This window comes from Mytilus galloprovincialis, chromosome 11 (genome assembly GCF_965363235.1).
Source record: "Mytilus galloprovincialis chromosome 11, xbMytGall1.hap1.1, whole genome shotgun sequence".
NCBI lineage: Eukaryota > Metazoa > Mollusca > Bivalvia > Mytilida > Mytilidae > Mytilus > Mytilus galloprovincialis.
In genome coordinates this window covers 83,356,189-83,380,711 of record NC_134848.1, presented here as the reverse complement: position 1 = coordinate 83,380,711, position 24,523 = coordinate 83,356,189, and positions in this window count along the sequence as shown.

The window sequence follows — 24,523 nt, the reverse complement described above, 5'->3', positions numbered from 1 at the left end:
GCATCACAGAAAAGTGTGTATTTGCACATATAACCAAGATTGACCTTGATTAAGTCTAGCATGACCATATGATGTACTCCAAAGACGACAAAGTCATTTGGTTTTTTTCATGGTTTTGTCATGAAGACTCGATTAAAAAAAGACTAGGTACGATAAGTATCAGAGAACGTTGCATAATTTATAACACAAAATTACTGGAAAAAACCACATATGAACCAACGACAACCTGGTGACTTGGGACGGGCACAAAAAGTATATATGTAGGGGTGAACATGCTTGTGAACGATCTTCTAAACTAGGACCTTGATGTGCCTTACAAAAAATGTTCCCCATTTTGTATTGGAAGTGTTATGTTTATTCTGATTGAATTAACATTACTAGAAGTAAACCGGGAAATTTCACAGAACTTGTTCAACGTGAAATCGATTTAATCAGGATTCGGAATTCCAAGATTAACTTGAAAGTTTTTTCCGTATACAGCTTTGATGCTAATTATTACAATCACTAAGCTTAGTTTGTCATTGCACACAAATCATTTAATTTTATTCCAACTTAGGGTTTATATACCGAATCAATAATAAAAAGAAATGTATATACGCTTCAAAATTGATGGTATAGGTATTCTTTCTAGTCCTTTTTGTAACTCGGTGAATGTGATGAATATTTTCAACTCGACTCCTCGACGAGGATTATGCCAGGCAATGGGCTAAGCGCGAGAAGGAAGACGTAGACACTCTTTCCAAATGGATTTAGGCAGTGAGGTCATTGATACAAATCAGAATTAAGAAACTGAATGGGTCTATCAATGCCCATGCTACGTCAATCTTTAAAGACCCAAATGTTGCAAAACACCTATCCTACCTCCATGACAAATATGTTGTTGTCCCCGCAGATAAAACCCCAAACAACATCGTTTTTGTGTGTAAAACTCATTACATTAACTGCTTGATAAACGAATAAGGTATTGACAAATCACTTGGAAACTCAACATACACCTTCACAACACTTACCAAAGAGGAAATTCTGGATAATCATAGGTCTGTTCTATCATCCTTGGAATTTCAACCAAAGATGAAGAACTTGATCTTCCATCACTGTATTGGATACTTAAACTACATAAGTGTCCTTACAAACAATGGTATATTGCTGGGTCTTCAAGTGCTCCACGAAACATCTTTCTAAATTATTAACATCTATTTTATCAGCAATCAAAGACTGGCTTCAAAGTTATTGTGAAACTGCCTATTCTAGAGGTGGCGTGAATTAGATGTGGATACTTAAAAATTTCAAAGATCTTTTAGACTACATACAATCTAACTCTCTTTCATCTTGTCACAGTATTAAAACATTTGACTTTTCTACTCTTTACACAAGTATTCCACATTCCAAACTAAAAGACAAATTGAAAGAGTTGGTATTGCTTTGCTTTATAAAAAAGAATGGCCAACGTAGATACAAGTATCTTGTCTTAGGGAGGGATAAATCCTACTTTGTAAGGGATCACTCTGATTCAAACAAATAATCTATGAAACTGATATTATTAGGTGCTTGATTTCTTGATTGAAAACATATTTGCTACGTTTGGAAGACGTGTTTTTCAACAGACTGTCGGCATTCCAATGGGAACAAACTGTGTCCCTCCACTTGCCGACTTGTTTCTTTTTTTATTATGAGGCTGACTTCATTCAAGAACTTCTTAGGAAGAAAGATAAGAAGTTAGCAATATCCTTTAACTCTACTTTCCGCTACATAGAGGATGTTCTTTCACTAAATAATTCAAAAATTTGGTGGCTATGTGGAACGCCTCTATGCTATCGAGCTAGAGATAAAGGATACTGCAGATACAGTTAAGTCGGCCTCATATCTTGACTTATATCTATAAATTGACAATGAGGGTCGGTTAAAAACAAAACTTTACGACAAAAGTGATGATTTTAGCTTTCCAATTGTGAACTTTCCATTTCTAAGTAGCAACATTGCAGCAGCACCTGCATACGGGGTATATAACTCCAAATTGATACAATATTCCCGTACTTGAATTTCTTATCACGATTTTCTTGATAGAGGGTTGTTGCTCACAATAAAGCTATTAAACCAAGAGTTCCAAATGGTGAAGTTGAAATCATCTCTTCGTAAATTTTACAGACGGGTGCCACATAAGGAGCAGGATCTGCTTACCCTTCCGGAGCACCTGAGATCACCCCTAGTTTTTTGGTGGGGTTCGTGTTGTTTTTTCTTTAGTTTTCTATGTTGTGTCATGTGTACTATTGTTGTCGGTTTGTCTTTTTTTCATTTTTATATCATGGCGTTGTCAGTTTGTTTTAGATTTATGAGTTTGACTGTCCCTTTAGTATCTTTCGTCCCTATTTTAATTGTCTAACAGGTTATTTTTGAATAATTTTGCAAATAAAAAAACAACTTACCTATATATGAAACGATCATTATTTTTAACGTTTTACTATCAGGACGTCGTGTGAATAATACGGCTATAATGAGATTTCAATTGATATGTATAATTTCTCACGTTTCGTAGTATATGGGGAAATTATTGTACATACGGTACTAGCGTAGTAGTTTTATATTATACGTTTACGTTTACGTCTCTAGGTATAAGACACGTGACTAACTTTATAGCGGAAATGTTTTCCCCGATTTTATCACTTTCTAGCCCGCCGCAGACAGGTCAACATTCAAGTTCCATTAATATTATGAATATATGTTGATACATGTATTTAAATATATTATCAAAACAATATATACGTCCGAGTATGTCTCGTGAGATGAATTGTCGCATGGGGTCGGACTCAGCTTTCCAGGTTATCCCATTACTGGGTTTTGTTTGGTTGTTCCTGGCTGGTGAGGTCGTGGATGATTTATTTATTAATGCATTCGGTTTGCATTCATGTCAGCTATATTATAGCTCTTGTTCGTACAAGGTTTACTTTTCTGACTAAGTTGTACCTATTAGTATATTTCATGGTTGTTTAATTGGGAGTAATTGTAGTTATTGCTTTTTTCATTTGTTTATGTATATATATTCAGATACATGTATGTAAATAACTAATAAATTCCGTTGTCCACTATGCTTGCTGGGCTATTGGCAACACTATATATATTGCATTCATTCATGCCTTATAACAGATACATGTATGAGCGTATAGGGTATGCGTTAATCTATAGATTATATTCTTTAATTATAACAAATCTAAAAAGGACTAATCGAAACATCTGTTAATAAACACATCGTTCAGATTGTCCTTTTTTTGAAAAGGCAAAATTCATGTTGATCACGTCATGTGTCATAATGTCGTTATCTGAACAACACTTCTGTGTTCAAAAGTCTTAAGATTGTTTTATTATATATGTTTGTATTGCGTATATTTTCGCTAATATTACTTCTGTTTTGTAATGATATTGTCAGTTCGTGTTTGATTAAAGAGTTTGAATATCCAGTAGTATTGACATCTTTTTTTTATATTAGTTGCAATTATATAAACTATTTGTTGTTTGGATAGAATATTCATTCGACAAATCGCTTATTAAGGAGTAGGTCCAGTTAGACCCCTATATGTCCCCAAAATATAGTAATTTAACAAAATTGTTAAAATGCATACTTTTATGTTGTTTTTTTTTTTTGAAAGTGGATTACTTTTGCTACCTAAAGATGACCTGTTTTTGACAATGTACATATATCGGAACTAGCGTCATTAAGTCATGCTACATTACTGAAATTTTCACAATTTTAGCATTTGAGTTAAATTTTTGGAAAGGGTTATAATTGAAATAATTAAAACTCACAGTTTGAGTTTTTTTATATGAATCAAACAGGATATTTCTGAATATCGCAAAAGTTAAAATCACATTTCAGTCTTAAATTATAAAATCGCAATAATAACTCCACACAATATTTTTTTGAATTTACAGTATATCCCTTATATTAATGTACGTCATGGCATGAGTCTTGAGACCATTTGATTACAAAAAAGAAAGGGGGAGGGTTAGAATGGTCAAAATATTTATGTGCATGTCAGATAAGGACAGAATTCAAATTGTTAACTTATTAACCAGGGTATAATATACATAATTCATGTATATTATTTTTTTGCTTAAAAAAACAATTTATAGACCATAAGCATGATAAGCATGATAATAATCAAAATTTATTTCAACATGTTCAACATTAAAAAGGACAATATGTTTTTATTCCCTTACCCTAAGTTATATTTTTAGTTTTTAATGGAAGTAGTACATGTTCATCTCTTTGTTTACTAAAAAAGCTTTTATCTCGTGGAAAAGCCTCATACAAATACATGTTTTACATACAACATACTGTACATAAAACACTAGACAACTTTATCCACAGAATAATCTTATTTAATGATCTATTATACAATGTAGGCCAAGGAGACTAAAAAATCAAGAGCATTGCAAACTTTTGTAAAGTTATATTTTGGGACCTTACATGTACATTGATGTAATGTATGCAGATTATTTAAAGAGCCCTCAGCCCTTTTCAAAAGAAACAAAAAATACATGTACAGTGATGCTACACTACCCTATATTTTCTGTGATACAAAATTGAAGAATTATTTTATAGTTTAACAGTTTTCATTTGTAGGGCTATAATAGATGCAAGCAATGTTGATGATTTTTTGTGATTTTGACAATAGCCAGGTCAAACTAAATACATGTATAGAACAAGATACTGGTAAGATATTATTAACTTATATACATGTATTAATTTAACTGTTTTCAAAATATGGTAATCATAAAAAGTATATGTAATCACCTATATAATAATTATACATGTTATACCTCAGTTTTATTGAACATGTCTTTGTTAACTTGGTTTTCCAATTGAAAAAACACTTTACTAATTTAATTTGTAGTACGAATAGTATTACATATGTAGGGCGGCTCCTATATTTTCCATTCAATAATTAACAATGACTAATGAACTGTTCATACATAGTACATTCCATTTTAAATATAAAAAAAGGGGGAGATTTTTATTGATACGTTTGAAGATATTTCACCTGTAAGATTAATTGATTGGTTGTTGGTTTCAATGGCAAATAGTTCATGCATGTTTACACAAATGGTTTAGGACAAGAACAAATTAAAATAAATAAATTATTTGGGTTCTTTGATATCACTGTGCTTAAACGGATGAAGATGGCGGACTCTAAACTCGTTAATATTTAATTCATACAAAATGTACCTTTTTGCGACGATTTTCATTTTCATTTGAGTGTAAATATTTATAGGATTATTAAATAAAGAAATAACTAAAAATTACCATAAATTTGTTAATATAGAGTTCAATAAGCGCAAGGCCAACTTTAAAAAATGCATAAAACATCCATAACTTTTTGATCGAAACTAAGCAGACTGTCCGTAACTTTATTTTCAGATGTGGGTAACTTTTGATTTAAAATTTTAAGAATTATAATTGTAACAATTAGAAAACAATAAACATCACATTTGTAGCCTTCAGGGCCGTTTATACTACTCATTCACCACCAAATGTGATTTTATTAACGCATCATACTTACACTTAAGAGGTTTTATGTGGGGTTTGGGGTACTCGATCCTTGTTATGGTTTGAACTTTTATTAAATGATGTGCGTCTTATGGACTTTTTCGATTCGCACCATTGCTTTGTCATACTCTTTAAATTTTTATGTTTAATTATCTGTTTGCGGTTTATTTTCACCTCTGTTTCTTTTTATGTGTATTTTGATGAATACTCTTTGACGCGGCTCGGTGTTTATACATCACACTAGTAAGTTATAGTGTTATGTTTTTTTTAATGCGTTTCCTAGCATGTTTTTTTTTAATTTCTCTTTGTATGTTATCAGGGATTTTTAAATTATTAAATTACCCTGTTGTCTTAGAAATTTATATTTTCATATACTATGTATTTCTAATTGTTACACTATGGTGATTGCTCTATTCCTTTTATGGCACTGAATTTTAACCATTGTGTCTTTTAGTTTAGTCCAATTTAATGAAATTTAATGCAACTTGCATACCAGTGAAATATGCAGCTAGCTGTAAAACTAGGTTTTATACATGTTTGCAAAATGTCCTTTCTTCAAGTTTTCTCATTTACTGCAAATCTAAATAAATCCCGGATTTACGCATGATCTATTCTTGTCATTGCTGGCAGAAAATCAGTTAGTGCATACACACCACATGCATGTGTAAAAAATACTTGTGAAGTCTACTTGTTCAAAAATAAAAATCAACAATGATGTTTCAACAGATTATCTGCTATGGTAGGAAACCACCCTCCGAAGTGGGCGATTTGGGTATCCCGACGTTATAAAAAATCAGACCCGAGTTTAACGGATTTATCGTTATTTTTTCATATTATTTCCAATTTTGTCTTCCATACTAATTCAAATGAATAATATCATACTAGAGATCTACTTCATTTCTGATTATGTATTCGATGCAATCTCTATCATGAGTAAAACATTGCATCCACGTATGTCGATTCTTTAAAAGTTACGGACATTCCTATTGGTATAATGAAAAAAGTTACGGACAAGTTGTTTTTAAGTTACGGACAGCCTAAGCGTTTTTTAAATCGTGCTGTGATCGTTTATTTTGTAGAATTTAATGACCTGTTAAGTTTGGAGGTTTCCCTAAACAATTAATGCAACTTTTTAATTCAGTGGTTTAATTGATGCATCCATGGTATTGTTTTTCTATAGAAGAGAAGTCTCTAACCGAAGCAAGGCGGCTCCATCGTGGGCTGTGGGTAACTTAAGTTACCCACAGCCGTTTGAGCATAGTGAATATGCTAAATTGAACAATGTATTTAAATTTAATATGTTGCAATGACCCCATTTTAAATTGTTTCACGTTGATTTCAAAAATGGATAAAAAAAAATAATCTCTACAAAAATTGAATTCTTGAGGTTCTTTCATTAACAAAATGCCAATGTTAAATATTAAGATTTTTAATTTTGGTCTGGTTTTCGAATTTATCCACATTTTAAGGTCCAAAGGATCCAAATTTTAACTTGAGTTTAATTTTAACAAAAAATGAACTCTAATATATTTAGTTTTTATAATATACAGAAATAATCAAATATCATGAATATGCATTTGTAAATATGTACTTTTACTTAGATTTATGATTTTGGTCCTAGTTTTCAGGTTGGTTAAAACAGGTCAGGGTCCACAATTTAACCATGTTAACTGTGCTTGATTTTAACAATACATTTATATATATGATGAATCCAACCTGTATTTAATTTTTTATGACCCACCTATGATAGTAGAGGGGCATTATGTTTTCTGGTCTGTGCGTCCATTCGTTCGTCCTTCCGTCTGTTCGTCCCGCTTCGGGTTAAAGTTTTTGGTCAAGGTAATTTTTGATGAAGTTGAAGTCCAATCAACTTGAAATTAAGTACACATGTGCCCTATGCTATGATCGTTTTAATTTAAATGCCAAATTAGAGTTTTAACCCCAATTTCACGGTCCACTAAACACAGAAATGATAGTGCGAGTGGTACTATGGACACATTTTTGTTGGGCAATGTTATAAAATTTATTTACATTGAAGTTCAAAGGATCCAAAATTTAACTTCATTTGAACTCTTAATTTGATTTTATGCTGAATCTATTAAACTATATCGTTATACATGTACCATATTTATTCTGTGTTAGAAACCATATTCTTTTTCAAATATTTAATCCTATTTACAAATTTAGAGCTGTATCATGCTTGAATGTATTGTTCAAACATGCATTTTTTCTTCATCTTTTATAAAATTTGTCCTTTACTGAGATAACTGGTGTTTTATTCTTTTTTTAAATGAAACTTTAATGAAAAGATAAGCAATTGTTTTTAAACGCTAATTTTTGTTGCAATTACGGGCTATGGATTTGATAAATTGTTGAAAATCACAGTTATACACACTTTTTTTCTAAACGCTTTCAGATATTGGACTGATTTTTGGTATGTGAGTTACTCATGATGAGTTACAGATCAAGTTTAAGTTTCGTCCTGCTATTCTAATATTTGCTGTAATTTCGGGTTTTGGACATTGATAAATCTTTGAAAATCACAGTAATATGGACCTTTTTTCTAAATGCTTTCAGATATTTGGCTGATTTTTGATATGTGAGCTAACCATGATGAGTTACATATCAAGATTAAGTTTCGTTCCGCTGTGAAATTTTTGCCAGAAGTAATGGTTTTCAACTTTGAAAATTTTTGAAATCACAGTTATATGGACATTTTTCTATATGCCTCAAGATTTAGAGCTGATTTTTGATATGTGAGACAACCATTATGTTTGTGTCCACATGTGATATTGAAATTGCAGATTTTCAAATTTTTGAGACGTGGCCATTCGTGTCGCTTTGACAGTTTTCTCTTTTAAACCATTATTTTGATTTTTTTAGAAATATATATATGTATAATATTGTAAACACTATCAAAATTACAAAATCTAACTAACGGATGTCAAGTTGGTTCAATATTCAATATTCAACATTCAACATTCAAATTTTATTTTTCTTTCTTGTATTCATTTTCAACATTCAACATTCGTTTCAAAAATCAACATTCGTTTTCAACATTCGATTTTCAACTTTCAGCATTCATTTTTTTTATGCATCCATTTCAACATTCAACATTCGTTTTCAACATTCGATTTTCAACTTTCAACATCCGTTTTCAACATTCAACATTCGTTTTCAACATCCAACATTCGTTTTCAACATTCGATTTTCAACTTTCAACATTCATTTTTTTTTTATGCATCCATTTCAACATTCAACATTCGTTTTCAACATTCGATTTTCAACATTCAACATTCGATTTTCAACATTCAGCATTCGTTTTCAACATTCAACATTCGTTGTCAACATCAAACATTCGTTTTCAGCATTCGATTTTCAACATTCAACATTCGTTTTCAACATTCGATTTTCAACTTTCAACATTCGTTTTCAACATTCAACATTCGTTTTCAATATTCAACATTTGTTTTCAAGATTCAACATTCGTTTTCAACATTCAACATTCGTTTTTAACATTCGATTTTCAACTTTCAACATTGGTTTTCAACATTAAACATTCGTTTTCAACATTCGATTTTCAACATTCAACATTCTTTTTCAACATTCGATTTTCAACTTTCAACATTCGTTTTCAACATTCAACATTCGTTTTCAACATTCGATTTTCAACTTTCAACATTCAACATTCATTTTCAACATTCGATTTTCAACTTTCTACATTCGTTTTCAACATTCAACATTCGTTTTTCAACATTCGTTTTCAATATTCAACATTCGTTTTCAACATTCGTTTTCAACATTCGATTTTCGACTTTCAACATTCGTTTTCAACATTCAACATTTGTTTTCAACATTTGATCTTCAACTTTCAACATTCGTTTTCAACTTTCAACATTCGTTTTCAACATTCAACATTCGTTTTCAACATTCGATTTTCAACTTTCAACATTCAACATTCATTTTCAACATTCGTTTTCAACATTCAACATTCGTTTTTCAACATTCGTTTTCAATATTCAACATTCGTTTTCAACATTCGTTTTCAACATTCGATTTTCGACTTTCAACATTCGTTTTCAACATTCAACATTTGTTTTCAACATTTGATCTTCAACTTTCAACATTCGTTTTCAACATTCAACATTCGTTTTCAACATTCAACATTCGTTTTCAACATACAACATTCGTTTTTAACATTCGATTTTCAACTTTCAGCATTCGTTTTCAACATTGAACAGTCGTTTTCAACATTCGATTTTCAACTTTCAACATTCGTTTTCAACATTCAACATTCGTTTTCAATATTCAAAAATACCAGAATATTTGAAAAAAATTATAATCCTATGATCATGCAATAAAATGGAGAAAGGAAATGGGGAGTATGTCAAAGCAGAACAACCCGACCATAGAGCAGACAACAGCCGAAGGCCATCAACAGGTCTTCAATGTAGCGAGAAACTCCCGTACCCGTAGGCGTCCTTTTAGCTGACCCCTTAAAAAATATGTATACTATGCAAACTTTCATGATGCATGTGTATAAGCATCCTTGAAGCTGTAGTAGAAGATAGTTTGACAAACTATGTATCCTAGCCCGGACTGACGATGGACAGACGGATGGACGCAACAGGGTAAATTAGTATGGCCCACAACATTTATGCTGGGGGGATAACAAACAAGGACAATTTATTCTTGCAGAAGCAAGTTTTTGAAAGTAAAGTTTAGTAGTCATGTATACTCGTGAGAGTAAAAGGTAAAAATATCGTCGAATTCGACCAAATAGTAGTCAGGTGTTGGTCAAATTTGTCTGGGATCCAATATAATATTAGTCGTTTTGATTGGGAAGCAAATTCGTCAATTCATCAATTCGATCGCCACTGAACAAATTCCTGACCTCTTTTCGAGTTACTTGCTTCTCGAAACTTCCTAGAATTTTTTATATGACTGCAAACAATAATGGTCGAATATTGTTATTACGTCGTCATCGTTGTCCGGACACTTGGTTTCCGGACAATATCTTTATATTAGTTAAAATGAATGGGTCTCTTTGAAATTAAAACACAAGGTTTGCAACCACAAAAGGAAGATGATGGTCGATTTTAGGGGTTATATTCCAAAAGTTTAGGAATAAGGGGCCCGAAATGGGTCAACATTAGCATTTTTCTAGTTTCCAGACAATAACTTACCTATACATATCTTTTTTTTAGTAAACATTAGTAAACATTAGTAAACATTAATGTAAAATCTAAGTAATTTCTGTTATTTAGTTCTTTTTTATTTCGATATTACCTCTATTTCTCAGGGCTATTACATGTATTAGTTCAACAGAAAAAATACTTTAGAAATTAAACATGCATGCTTCGGCCTTCGAAGGCAGATTACGAGCTTCAATGAACGGGGACCCATTTTTTAAATTTTATTTTTCTATTAAATATAATTTATTATGATAAAATTCATTAATAGAAAAATGGAAATCCTACTCATAAAAAATGGATTTTGTTCTGTTTTACATGCTTTCCGTAGATACTTTTGGTGTGATGATCTCCCTTTATCAACACAACTCGTGTATGCTTGCTTGAGAACTTTGAATGATTTTTTGTCGTATAATTGTCCACCACACTGTCAGTTATGCTATTTTTGTATTATTATGTATATTTTGATATGTACCGTTAGTTCCATAATGATTTCTATGACGATGTTAAGAAATTTCTAGCAAAAGCCATTGCAATTATCAGATTTTGATTGTCTTACATTGTATCAGTTTTAGGGCATTCAGCAAGTTGAATACAATTTATAGTAGTCCAATCCCCTTTTTGTGTAAGTACTTGGCTCGTATCGCCCTTTAAAAGGTGTATTTCTTGCTTTATAAAGTGTCCCTTTTTTCGATTAAATTTTTGTTTGGAACGCCAATTGTGTCATAAATTTTTGTAAACAATATTTTGACATTGTATTGTATTTTTGAATACATATTATGTTTGTAAAATTACTTTTGTTTTTTTTTTTTTTTTTTTATTTTGTTTTTTGTAGTTTTTACTTTTTGACATCCAATAAAGATGTGTTTGGAGAACTTTGTGCTTTTTCATTGCATGTTCGATTCAACCGGTTAAACTATTGACTGTCACCCCCGTGATCGGACAGAACAGATTTATACCCTCCTTAAGTTTGGAAATTACCAATCTAATATAGTGCAATCGAACGTGCATGATCATGATGTCCAGTTCGAACTGTAATTTAGCCAATTTAGTTCTATTCTCAATCTTAATTTGTATAATTAATTAAAATTTACGATGGACGGACAAGTAGACTAATATTGTTATAAAGCACTTAGTCGTTGTGGTACTATAAGATTGTCGGATCTAATGGATTAAATGAACGATCATAGCCATGGTTTATTATATTAGTTATTGACCTAGCAAATGTCTTTTCGGTAAGATTTTCCCCAAGATCATATAAGAGCTTTCATGATACATGACCACCGTTAGTATGTATAAAAAAGAAGATGTGGTAAGACTGTCAATGGTACAACTCTCCACAAGAGACCAAATGACACAGAAATTACCAACTATACGTCACAGTACTACCTTCAACGATGAGCAGTCCACACATCATAGTCAACTATAAAAGGTCCCAAAATGAAAAATGTAAAAAAAAAATCAAACGAGAAAACTTACGGCCTTATTTATGTATACTTAAAATGAACGAAAAAAATTGGCAATAAACCAACAAACGACAACCACTGAATTACAGACCGCTGACTTGGGACAGACACATACATACATAATGTGGTGGGGTTAAACATTTAAGCGGGACCCCAACCCTCACCTTAATCTGGAACATTTGCAAAAGTTGAAAATCCAATGTTGAACACGAATGTTTAATATTGAAAACGGATGTTGAATGTTGAAAGTGAAAATTTTGAAAACGAATGTTGAATGTTGAAAACGAATGTTGAATATTAAAAACGAATGTTGAATGTTGAAAACGAATGTTGAATGTTGAAAACGAATGTTGAATTTTGAAAATCGAATGTTGAAAACGAATATTGAATGTTGAAAACGAGTGTTGAATGTTGAAAACGACTGTTGAAAGTTGAAAATCGAATATGAAAACGAATGTTGAAAAATGAAAATCGAATGTTGAATGTTGAAAACGAATGTTGAATGTTGAAAACGAATGTTGAAAGTTGAAAATCGAATGTTGAAAACGAATGTTGAATGTTAAAAACGAATGTTGAAAACGAATATTGAAAATTGAAATCGAATGTTAAATGTTGAAAATGGATACAAGAAAAAGAAAAAAAAAGAAGTTCAAAATCGAATGTTAAAAAAGGAATGTTGAATGTTGAAAACGAATGTTGAATGTTAAAAACGAATGTTGAAAGTTGAAAATCAATGTTGAATGTTGAAAACGAATGTTGAAAGTTGAAAATATAATGTCGAATGTTGAAAACGAATGCTAAATGTTGAAAACGAATGTTGAATGTTGAAAACGAATGTTGAATATTGAAATGGATGCAAAAAAAAAAAAAAAAACGAATGTTGAAAGTTGAAAATCGAATGTTCAAAACGAATGTTGAATATTGAAATCGAATGTTAAATGTTGAAAATGGATACAAGAAAAAGAAAAAAAAAAGAAGTTCAAAATCGAATGTTAAAAAAGGAATGTTGAATGTTGAAAACGAATGTTGAATGTTAAAAACGAATGTTCAAAATTGAAAATCGAATGTTGAAAACGAATGTTGAATGTTGAAAACGAATGTTGAAAATTGAAAATCGAATGTTGAAAACGAATGTTGAAAGTTGAAAATCAAATGTTGAAAACGAATGTTGAAAGTTGAAAATCGAATATTGAAAACGATTGTTGAATATTAAAAACGAATGTTGAACGTTGGAAACGAATGTTGAATGTTGAAAACGAATGTTTAAAGTTGAAAATCGAGTGTTGAAAGTTGAAAATCGAATGTTGAAAATGAATGTTGAATGTTGAAAACGAATGTTGAAAGTTGTAAATAGAATGTCGAATGTTGAAAACGAATGCTAAATGTTGAAAACGAATGTTGAATGTTGAAAACGAATGTTGAAAGTTGAAAATCGAATGTTGAAAACGAAGGTCAAATGTTGAAAACGAATGTTGAAAATGGATACAAGAAAAAGAAAAAAAAAAGAAGTTCAAAATCGAATGTTAAAAAAGGAATGTTAAATATTGAAAACGAATGTTGAAAGTTGAAAATCGAATGTTGAAAACGAATGTTGAATGTAGAAAACGAAGGTTGAAAGTTGAAAATCGAATGTTGAAAACGAATGTTGAATGTTGAAAACGAATGTTGAAAGTTGAAAATCGAATGTTGAAAACGAATGTTGAAAGTTGAAAATCGAATGTTGAAAACGAATGTTGAAGGTTGAAAATCGAATGTTGAAAACGATTGTTGAATGTTTAAAACGAATGTTGAACGTTGGAAACGAATGTTGAAAACGAATGTTGAAAGTTGAAAATCGAGTGTTGAAAGTTGAAAATCGAATGTTGAAAACGAATGTTGAATGTTGAAAACGAATGTTGAAAGTTGAGAATCGAATGTTGAAAACGAATGTTGAATTTTAAAAATGTATGTTGAAAGTTGAAAATCGAATGTTGAAAACGAATGTTGAAAGTTGAAAATCGAATGTTGAAAACGAATGTTGAAAGTTGAAAATCGAATGTTGAAAACGATTGTTGAATGTTAAAAACGAATGTTGAACGTTGGAAACGAATGTTGAATGTTGAAAACGAATGTTGAAAGTTGAAAATCGAGTGTAGAAAGTTGAAAATCGAATGTTGAAAATGAATGTTGAATGTTGAAAACAAATGTTGAAAGTTGAAAATCGAATGTCGAATGTTGAAAACGAATGCTGAATGTTGAAAACGAATAATTAATGTTGAAAACGAATGTTGAATGTTGAAAACGAATGTTGAAAGTTAAAAATCGAATGTTGAAAACGAATGTCAAATGTTGAAAACGAATCTTGAAAGTTGAAAATCGAATGTTGTAAACGAAAGTTGAAAATTGAATGTTGAAAACGAATATTAAATGTTTAAAACGAATGTTGAAAGTTGAAAATCGAATGTTGAAAACGAATGTTGAATGTTGAAAACGAATGTTGAAAGTTGAAAATCGGATGTTGAATGTTGAAAACGAATGTTGAAAGTTGAAAAGCAAATGTTGTAAACGAAAGTTGAAAATTGAATGTTGAAAACGAATATTAAATGTTTAAAACGAATGTTGAAAGTTGAAAATCGAATGTTGAAAACGAATGTTGAATGTTGAAAACGAATGTTGAAAGTTGAAAATCGGATGTTGAATGTTGAAAACGAATGTTGAAAGTTGAAAATCGAATGTTGAAAACGAATATTCAATGTTTAAAACGAATGTTGAAAGTTGAAAATCGAATGTTGAAAACGAATGTTGAAAGTTGAAAATCGAATATTGTAAACGAATGTTGAAAGTTGAAAATTGAATGTTGAAAACGAATGTTGAATTATGAAAACGAATGTCGAAAGTTGAAAATCGAATGTTGCAAACGAATGTTGAAAGCTGAAAATGTGAATGTTGAAAACAAATGTTGAATGTTGAAAATGAATGTTGAAAGTTGAAAACGAATGTTGAAAGTTGAAAATCGAATGTTGAAAACGAATGTCAAATGTTGAAAACGAATGTTAAAAGTTGAAAATTGAATGTTGAAAACGAATGTTGACAGTTTAAAATCGAATGTTGAAAACGAATGTTGAATATTGAAAACGAATATTGAATGTTGAAGACGAATGTTGAATGTTGAAAAGGAATGTTGACAGTTGAAAATCGAATGTTGAAAACGAATGTTGAAAGTTGAAAATCGAATGTTGTAAACGAAAGTTGAAAATCGAATGTTGAAAACGAATGTTGAATGTTGAAAACGAATGTTGAAAGTTGAAAATCGAATGTTGAAAACGAATGTCAAATGTTGAAAACGAATGTTGAAAATGGATACAAGAAAAAGAAGTTCAAAATCGAATGTTAAAAAAGGAATGTTAAATATTGAAAACGAATGTTGAAAGTTGAAAATCGAATGTTGAAAACGAATGTTGAATGTAGAAAACGAAGGTTGAAAGTTGAAAATCGAATGTTGAAAACGAATGTTGAATGTTGAAAACGAATGTTGAAAGTTGAAAATCGAATGTTGAAAACGAATGTTGAAAGTTGAAAATCGAATGTTGAAAACGAATGTTGAAGGTTGAAAATCGAATGTTGAAAAAGATTGTTGAATGTTTAAAACGAATGTTGAACGTTGGAAACGAATGTTGAATGTTGAAAACGAATGTTGAAAGTTGGAAATCGAGTGTTGAAAGTTGAAAATCGAATGTTGAAAACGAATGTTGAATGTTGAAAACAAATGTTGAAAGTTGAGAATCGAATGTTGAAAACGAATGTTGAATGTTGAAAATGAATGTTGAAAGTTGAAAATCGAATGTTGAAAACGAATGTTGAAAGTTGAAAATCGAATGTTGAAAACGAATGTTGAAAGTTGAAAATCGAATGTTGAAAACGATTGTTGAATGTTAAAAACGAATGTTGAACGTTGGAAACGAATGTTGAATGTTGAAAACGAATGTTGAAAGTTGAAAATCGAGTGTAGAAAGTTGAAAATCGAATGTTGAAAATGAATGTTGAATGTTGAAAACAAATGTTGAAAGTTGAAAATCGAATGTCGAATGTTGAAAACGAATGCTGAATGTTGAAAACGAATAATTAATGTTGAAAACGAATGTTGAATGTTGAAAACGAATGTTGAAAGTTAAAAATCGAATGTTGAAAACGAATGTCAAATGTTGAAAACGAATCTTGAAAGTTGAAAATCGAATGTTGAAAACGAATATTAAATAATTAAAACGAACGTTGAAAGTTGAAAATCGAATGTTGAAAACGAATGTTGAAAGTTGAAAATCGAATGTTGTAAACGAAAGTTGAAAATCGAATGTTGAAAACGAATATTCAATGTTTAAAACGAATGTTGAAAGTTGAAAATCGAATGTTGAAAACGAATGTTGAAAGTTGAAAATCGAATGTTGTAAACGAATGTTGAAAGTTGAAAATTGAATGTTGAAAACGAATGTTGAATTATGAAAACGAATGTCGAAAGTTGAAAATCGAATGTTGCAAACGAATGTTGAAAGCTGAAAATGTGAATGTTGAAAACAAATGTTGAATGTTGAAAACGAATGTTGAAAGTTGAAAACGAATGTTGAAAGTTGAAAATCGAATGTTGAAAACGAATGTCAAATGTTGAAAACGAATGTTAAAAGTTGAAAATTGAATGTTGAAAACGAATGTTGACAGTTTAAAATCGAATGTTGAAAACGAATGTTGAATATTGAAAACGAATATTGAATGTTGAAGACGAATGTTGAATGTTGAAAACGAATGTTGACAGTTGAAAATCGAATGTTGAAAACGAATGTTGAAAGTTGAAAATCGAATGTTGTAAACGAAAGTTGAAAATCGAATGTTGAAAACGAATGTTGAATGTTGAAAACGAATGTTGAAAGTTGAAAATAAAATGTCGAATGTTGAAAACGAATGCTAAATGTTGAAAACGAATGTTGAATGTTGAAAACGAATGTTGAAAGTTGAAAATCGAATGTTGAAAACGAATGTCAAATGTTGAAAACGAATGTTGAAAATGGATACAAGAAAAAGAAGTACAAAATCGAATGTTAAAAAAGGAATGTTAAATATTGAAAACGAATGTTGAAAGTTAAAAATCGAATGTTGAAAACGAATGTTGAATGTAGAAAACGAAGGTTGAAAGTTGAAAATCGAATGTTGAAAACGAATGTTGAATGTTGAAAACGAATGTTGAAAGTTGAAAATCGAATGTTGAAAACGAATGTTGAAAGTTGAAAATCGAATGTTGAAAACGAATGTTGAAGGTTGAAAATCGAATGTTGAAAACGATTGTTGAATGTTTAAAACGAATGTTGAACGTTGGAAACGAATGTTGAATGTTGAAAACGAATGTTGAAAGTTTAAAATCGAGTGTTGAAAGTTGAAAATCGAATGTTGAAAACGAATGTTGAATGTTGAAAACGAATGTTGAAAGTTGAGAATCGAATGTTGAAAACGAATGTTGAATGTTGAAAATGAATGTTGAAAGTTGAAAATCGAATGTTGAAAACGAATGTTGAAAGTTGAAAATCGAATGTTGAAAACGAATGTTGAAAGTTGAAAATCGAATGTTGAAAACGATTGTTGAATGTTAAAAACGAATGTTGAACGTTGGAAACGAATGTTGAATGTTGAAAACGAATGTTGAAAGTTGAAAATCGAGTGTAGAAAGTTGAAAATCGAATGTTGAAAATGAATGTTGAATGTTGAAAACAAATGTTGAAAGTTGAAAATCGAATGTCGAATGTTGAAAACGAATGCTGAATGTTGAAAACGAATAATTAATGTTGAAAACGAATGTTGAATGTTGAAAACGAATGTTGAAAGTTAAAAATCGAATGTTGAAAACGAATGTCAAATGTTGAAAACGAATCTTGAAAGTTGAAAATCGAATGTTGAAAACGAATATTAAATAATTAAAACGAATGTTGAAACTTGAAAATCGAATGTTGAAAACGAATGTTGAAAGTTGAAAATCGAATGTTGTAAACGAAAGTTGAAAATCGAATGTTGAAAACGAATATTAAATGTTTAAAACGAATGTTGAAAGTTGAAAATCGAATGTTGAAAACGAATGTTGAATGTTGAAAACGAATGTTGAAAGTTGAAAATCGGATGTTGAATGTTGAAAACGAATGTTGAAAGTTGAAAATCGAATGTTGAAAACGAATATTCAATGTTTAAAACGAATGTTGAAAGTTGAAAATCGAATGTTGAAAACGAATGTTGAAAGTTGAAAATCGAATGTTGTAAACGAATGTTGAAAGTTGAAAATTGAATGTTGAAAACGAATGTTGAATTATGAAAACGAATGTCGAAAGTTGAAAATCGAATGTTGCAAACGAATGTTGAAAGCTGAAAATGTGAATGTTGAAAACAAATGTTGAATGTTGAAAACGAATGTTGAAAGTTGAAAACGAATGTTGAAAGTTGAAAATCGAATGTTGAAAACGAATGTCAAATGTTGAAAACGAATGTTAAAAGTTGAAAATTGAATGTTGAAAACGAATGTTGACAGTTTAAAATCGAATGTTGAAAACGAATGTTGAATATTGAAAACGAATATTGAATGTTGAAGACGAATGTTGAATGTTGAAAACGAATGTTGACAGTTGAAAATCGAATGTTGAAAACGAATGTTGAAAGTTGAAAATCGAATGTTGAAAACGATTGTTGAATGTTGAAATCGAATGTTGAACGTTGAAAAGGAATGTTGAATGTTGAAAACGAATGTTGAATGTTGAAAATCGAATCTTGAAAATGAATGTTGAATGTTAAAAACGAATGTTGAAAGTTGAAAATCGAATGTTGAAAACGAATGTTGAAAGTTGAAAATCAAATGTTGTAAACGATTGTTGAATGTTGAAAACGAATGTTGAACGTTGAAAAGGAATGTTGAATGTTGAAAACGAATGTTGAATGTTGAAAATCGAATCTTGAAAATGAATGTTGAATGTTGAAAACGAATGTTGAAAGTTTAAAATCGAGTGTAGAAAGTTGAAAATCGAATGTTGAAAATGAATGTTGAATGTTGAAAACAAATGTTGAAAGTTGAAAATCGAATGTCGAATGTTGAAAACGAATGCTGAATGTTGAAAACGAATAATTAATGTTGAAAACGAATGTTGAATGTTGAAAACGAATGTTGAAAGTTAAAAATCGAATGTTGAAAACGAATGTCAAATGTTGAAAACGAATCTTGAAAGTTGAAAATCGAATGTTGAAAACGAATATTAAATAATTAAAACGAATGTTGAAAGTTGAAAATCGAATGTTGAAAACGAATGTTGAAAGTTGAAAATCGAATGTTGTAAACGAAAGTTGAAAATCGAATGTTGAAAACGAATATTAAATGTTTAAAACGAATGTTGAAAGTTGAAAATCGAATGTTGAAAACGAATGTTGAATGTTGAAAACGAATGTTGAAAGTTGAAAATCGGATGTTGAATGTTGAAAACGAATGTTGAAAGTTGAAAATCGAATGTTGAAAACGAATATTCAATGTTTAAAACGAATGTTGAAAGTTGAAAATCGAATGTTGAAAACGAATGTTGAAAGTTGAAAATCGAATGTTGTAAACGAATGTTGAAAGTTGAAAATTGAATGTTGAAAACGAATGTTGAATTATGAAAACGAATGTCGAAAGTTGAAAATCGAATGTTGCAAACGAATGTTGAAAGCTGAAAATGTGAATGTTGAAAACAAATGTTGAATGTTGAAAACGAATGTTGAAAGTTGAAAACGAATGTTGAAAGTTGAAAATCGAATGTTGAAAACGAATGTCAAATGTTGAAAACGAATGTTAAAAGTTGAAAATTGAATGTTGAAAACGAATGTTGACAGTTTAAAATCGAATGTTGAAAACGAATGTTGAATATTGAAAACGAATATTGAATGTTGAAGACGAATGTTGAATGTTGAAAACGAATGTTGACAGTTGAAAATCGAATGTTGAAAACGAATGTTGAAAGTTGAAAATCGAATGTTGAAAACGAATATTCAATGTTTAAAACGAATGTTGAAAGTTGAAAATCGAATGTTGAAAACGAATGTTGAAAGTTGAAAATCGAATGTTGTAAACGAATGTTGAAAGTTGAAAATTGAATGTTGAAAACGAATGTTGAATTATGAAAACGAATGTCGAAAGTTGAAAATCGAATGTTGCAAACGAATGTTGAAAGCTGAAAATGTGAATGTTGAAAACAAATGTTGAATGTTGAAAACGAATGTTGAAAGTTGAAAACGAATGTTGAAAGTTGAAAATCGAATGTTGAAAACGAATGTCAAATGTTGAAAACGAATGTTAAAAGTTGAAAATTGAATGTTGAAAACGAATGTTGACAGTTTAAAATCGAATGTTGAAAACGAATGTTGAATATTGAAAACGAATATTGAATGTTGAAGACGAATGTTGAATGTTGAAAACGAATGTTGACAGTTGAAAATCGAATGTTGAAAACGAATGTTGAAAGTTGAAAATCGAATGTTGAAAACGATTGTTGAATGTTGAAATCTAATGTTGAACGTTGAAAAGGAATGTTGAATGTTGAAAACGAATGTTGAATGTTGAAAATCGAATCTTGAAAATGAATGTTGAATGTTAAAAACGAATGTTGAAAGTTGAAAATCGAATGTTGAAAACGAATGTTGAAAGTTGAAAATCAAATGTTGTAAACGATTGTTGAATGTTGAAAACGAATGTTGAACGTTGAAAAGGAATGTTGAATGTTGAAAACGAATGTTGAATGTTGAAAATCGAATCTTGAAAATGAATGTTGAATGTTGAAAACGAATGTTGAAAGTTTAAAATCGAATGTTAAAAACGAATGTTGAATGTTGAAAACGAATGTTGAATGTTGAAAACGAATGTTGAAAGTTGAAAATCAAATGTTGAAAACGAATGTCAAATGTTGAAAACGAATGTTGAAAGTTGAAAATCGAATGTTGAAAACGAATGTTGAAAGTTGAAAATCGAATGTTGAAAACAAATGTTGAAAGTTGAAAATCGAATGTCGAAAACGGTTGTTGAATGTTGAAAACGAATGTTGAACGTTGAAAACGAATGTTGAATGTTGAAAACGAATGTTGAAAGTTGAAAATAGAATGTTGAAAATGAATGTTGAATGTTGAAAACGAATGTTAAAAGTTGAAAATCGAATGTTGAAAACGTTTGTTGAAAGTTGAAAATCGAATGTTGAAAATGAATGTTGAATGTTGAAAACGAATGTTGAAAGTTGAAAATCGAACGTTGAAAACGAAGGTTGAATATTAAAAACGAATGTTGAATGTTGAAGACGAATGTTGAATGTTGAAAACGAATGTTGAAAGTTGAAAATCGAATGTTGAAAACGAATGTTGAAAGTTGAAAATCAAATGTTGAAAACGAATGTTGAACGTTGAAAAGAAATAATGAATGTTGAAAACGGATGTTGAATATTGAAAATCGAATGTTGAAAGTTGAAGATTGAATGTTGAAAATGAATGTTGAATGTTGAAAACGAATGTTGAAAGTTGAAAATCGAATGTTGAAAACGAATTTGGAATATTGAAAACGAATGTTGAATGTTGAAGATGAATGTTGAATGTTGAAAACGAATGTTGAAAGTTTAAATTCGAATGTTGAAAACGAATGTTGAATGTTGAAAATGAATGTTGAATGTTGAAAACGAATGTTGAAAGTTGAAAATCGAATGTTGAAAACGATTGTTGAATGTTGAAAACGAATGTTGAACGTTGAAAATCGAATGTTGAAAAGGAATGTTGAATGTTGAAAACGAATGTTGAATGTTAAAAACGAATGTTGAAAGTTGAAAATCGAATGTTGAAAACGAATGTCAAATATTGAAAACGAATGTTGAAAGTTGAAAACGAATGTTGAAAGTTGAAAATCGAATGTTGAAAACGAATGTCAAATGTTGAAAACAAATGTTAAAAGTTGAAAATTGAATGTTGAAAATGAATGTTGAATGTTGAATGTTGAAAACGAATGTTGACAGTTTAAAATCGAATGTTGAAAACGAATGTTGAATATTGAAAACGAATATTGAATGTTGAAGACGAATGTTGAATGTTGAAAACGAATGTTGACAGTTGAAAATTGAATGTTGAAAACGAATGTTAAAAGTTGAAAATCGAATGTTGAAAACGATTGTTGAATGTTGAAATCGAATGTTGAACGTTGAAAAGGAATGTTGAATGTTGAAAACGAATGTTGAATGTTGAAAATCGAATCTTGAAAATGAATGTTGAATGTTAAAAATGAATGTTGAAAGTTGAAAATCGAATGTTGAAAACGAATGTTGAAAGTTGAAAATCAAATGTTGTAAACGATTGTTGAATGTTGAAAACGAATGTTGAACGTTGAAAAGGAATGTTGAATGTTGAAAACGAATGTTGAATGTTGAAAATCGAATCTTGAAAATGAATGTTGAATGTTGAAAACGAATGTTGAAAGTTTAAAATCGAATGTTAAAAACGAATGTTGAATGTTGAAAACGAATGTTGAATGTTGAAAACGAATGTTGAAAGTTGAAAATCAAATGTTGAAAACGAATGTCAAATGTTGAAAACGAATGTTGAATGTTGAAAACGAATGTTGAATGTTGAAAACGAATGTTGAAAGTTGAAAATCAAATGTTGAAAACGAATGTCAAATGTTGAAAACGAATGTTGAAAGTTGAAAATCGAATGTTGAAAACGAATGTTGAAAGTTGAAAATCGAATGTTGAAAACAAATGTTGAATGTTGAAAATCGAATGTCGAAAACGATTGTTGAATGTTGAAAACGAATGTTGAACGTTGAAAACGAATGTTGAATGTTGAAAACTAATGCTGAAAGTTGAAAATAGAATGTTGAAAATGAATGTTGAATGTTGAAAACGAATGTTAAAAGTTGAAGATCGAATGTTGAAAACGTTTGTTGAAAGTTAAAAATCGAATGTTGAAAATGAATGTTGAATGTTGAAAACGAATGTTGAAAGTTGAAAATCGAACGTTGAAAACGAAGGTTGAATATTAAAAACGAATGTTGAATGTTGAAGACGAATGTTGAATGTTGAAAACGAATGTTGAAAGTTGAAAATCGAATGTTGAAAACGAATGTTGAAAGTTGAAAATCAAATGTTGAAAACGAATGTTGAACGTTGAAAAGAAATGTTGAATGTTGAAAACGAATGTTGAATATTGAAAATCGAATGTTGAAAGTTGAAAATTGAATGTTGAAAATGAATGTTGAATGTTGAAAACGAATGTTGAAAGTTGAAAATCGAATGTTGAAAACGAATTTGGAATATTGAAAACGAATGTTGAATGTTGAAGATGAATGTTGAATGTTGAAAACGAATGTTGAAAGTTTAAATTCGAATGTTGAAAACGAATGTTGAATGTTGAAAATGAATGTTGAATGTTGAAAACGAATGTTGAAAGTTGAAAATCGAATGTTGAAAACGATTGTTGAATGTTGAAAACGAATGTTGAACGTTGAAAAGGAATGTTGAATGTTGAAAACGAATGGTGAAAGTTGAAAATCGAATGTTGAAAGTTGAAAATCGAATGTTGAAAATAAATGTTGAATAACGAATGTTGAATGTTGAAGACGAATGTTGAATGTTGCAAACGAATGTTGAATGTTGAAGACGAATGTTGAATGTTGAAAACGAATGTTGAAAGTTGAAAATCGAATGTTGAAAACGAATGTTAAAAGTTGAAAATCAAATGTTGAAAACGAATGTTGAACGTTGAAAAGAAATATTGAATGTTGAAAACGAATGTTGAATATTGAAAATCGAATGTTGAAAGTTGAAAATCGAATGTTGAAAACGAATGTTGAATATTGAAAACGAATATTGAATGTTGAAGACGAATGTTGAATGTTGAAAACGAATGTTGACAGTTGAAAATCGAATGTTGAAAACGAATGTTGAAAGTTGAAAATCGAATGTTAAAAACGATTGTTGAATGTTGAAATCGAATGTTGAACCTTGAAAAGGAATGTTGAATGTTGAAAACGAATGTTGAATGTTGAAAATCGAATCTTGAAAATGAATGTTGAATGTTAAAAACGAATGTTGAAAGTTGAAAATCGAATGTTGAAAACGAATGTTGAAAGTTGAAAATCGAATGTTGAAAACGAATGTTGAAAGTTGAAAATCAAATGTTGTAAACGATTGTTGAATGTTGAAAACGAATGTTGAACGTTGAAAAGGAATGTTGAATGTTGAAAACGAATGTTGAATGTTGAAAATCGAATCTTGAAAATGAATGTTGAATGTTGAAAACGAATGTTGAAAGTTTAAAATCGAATGTTA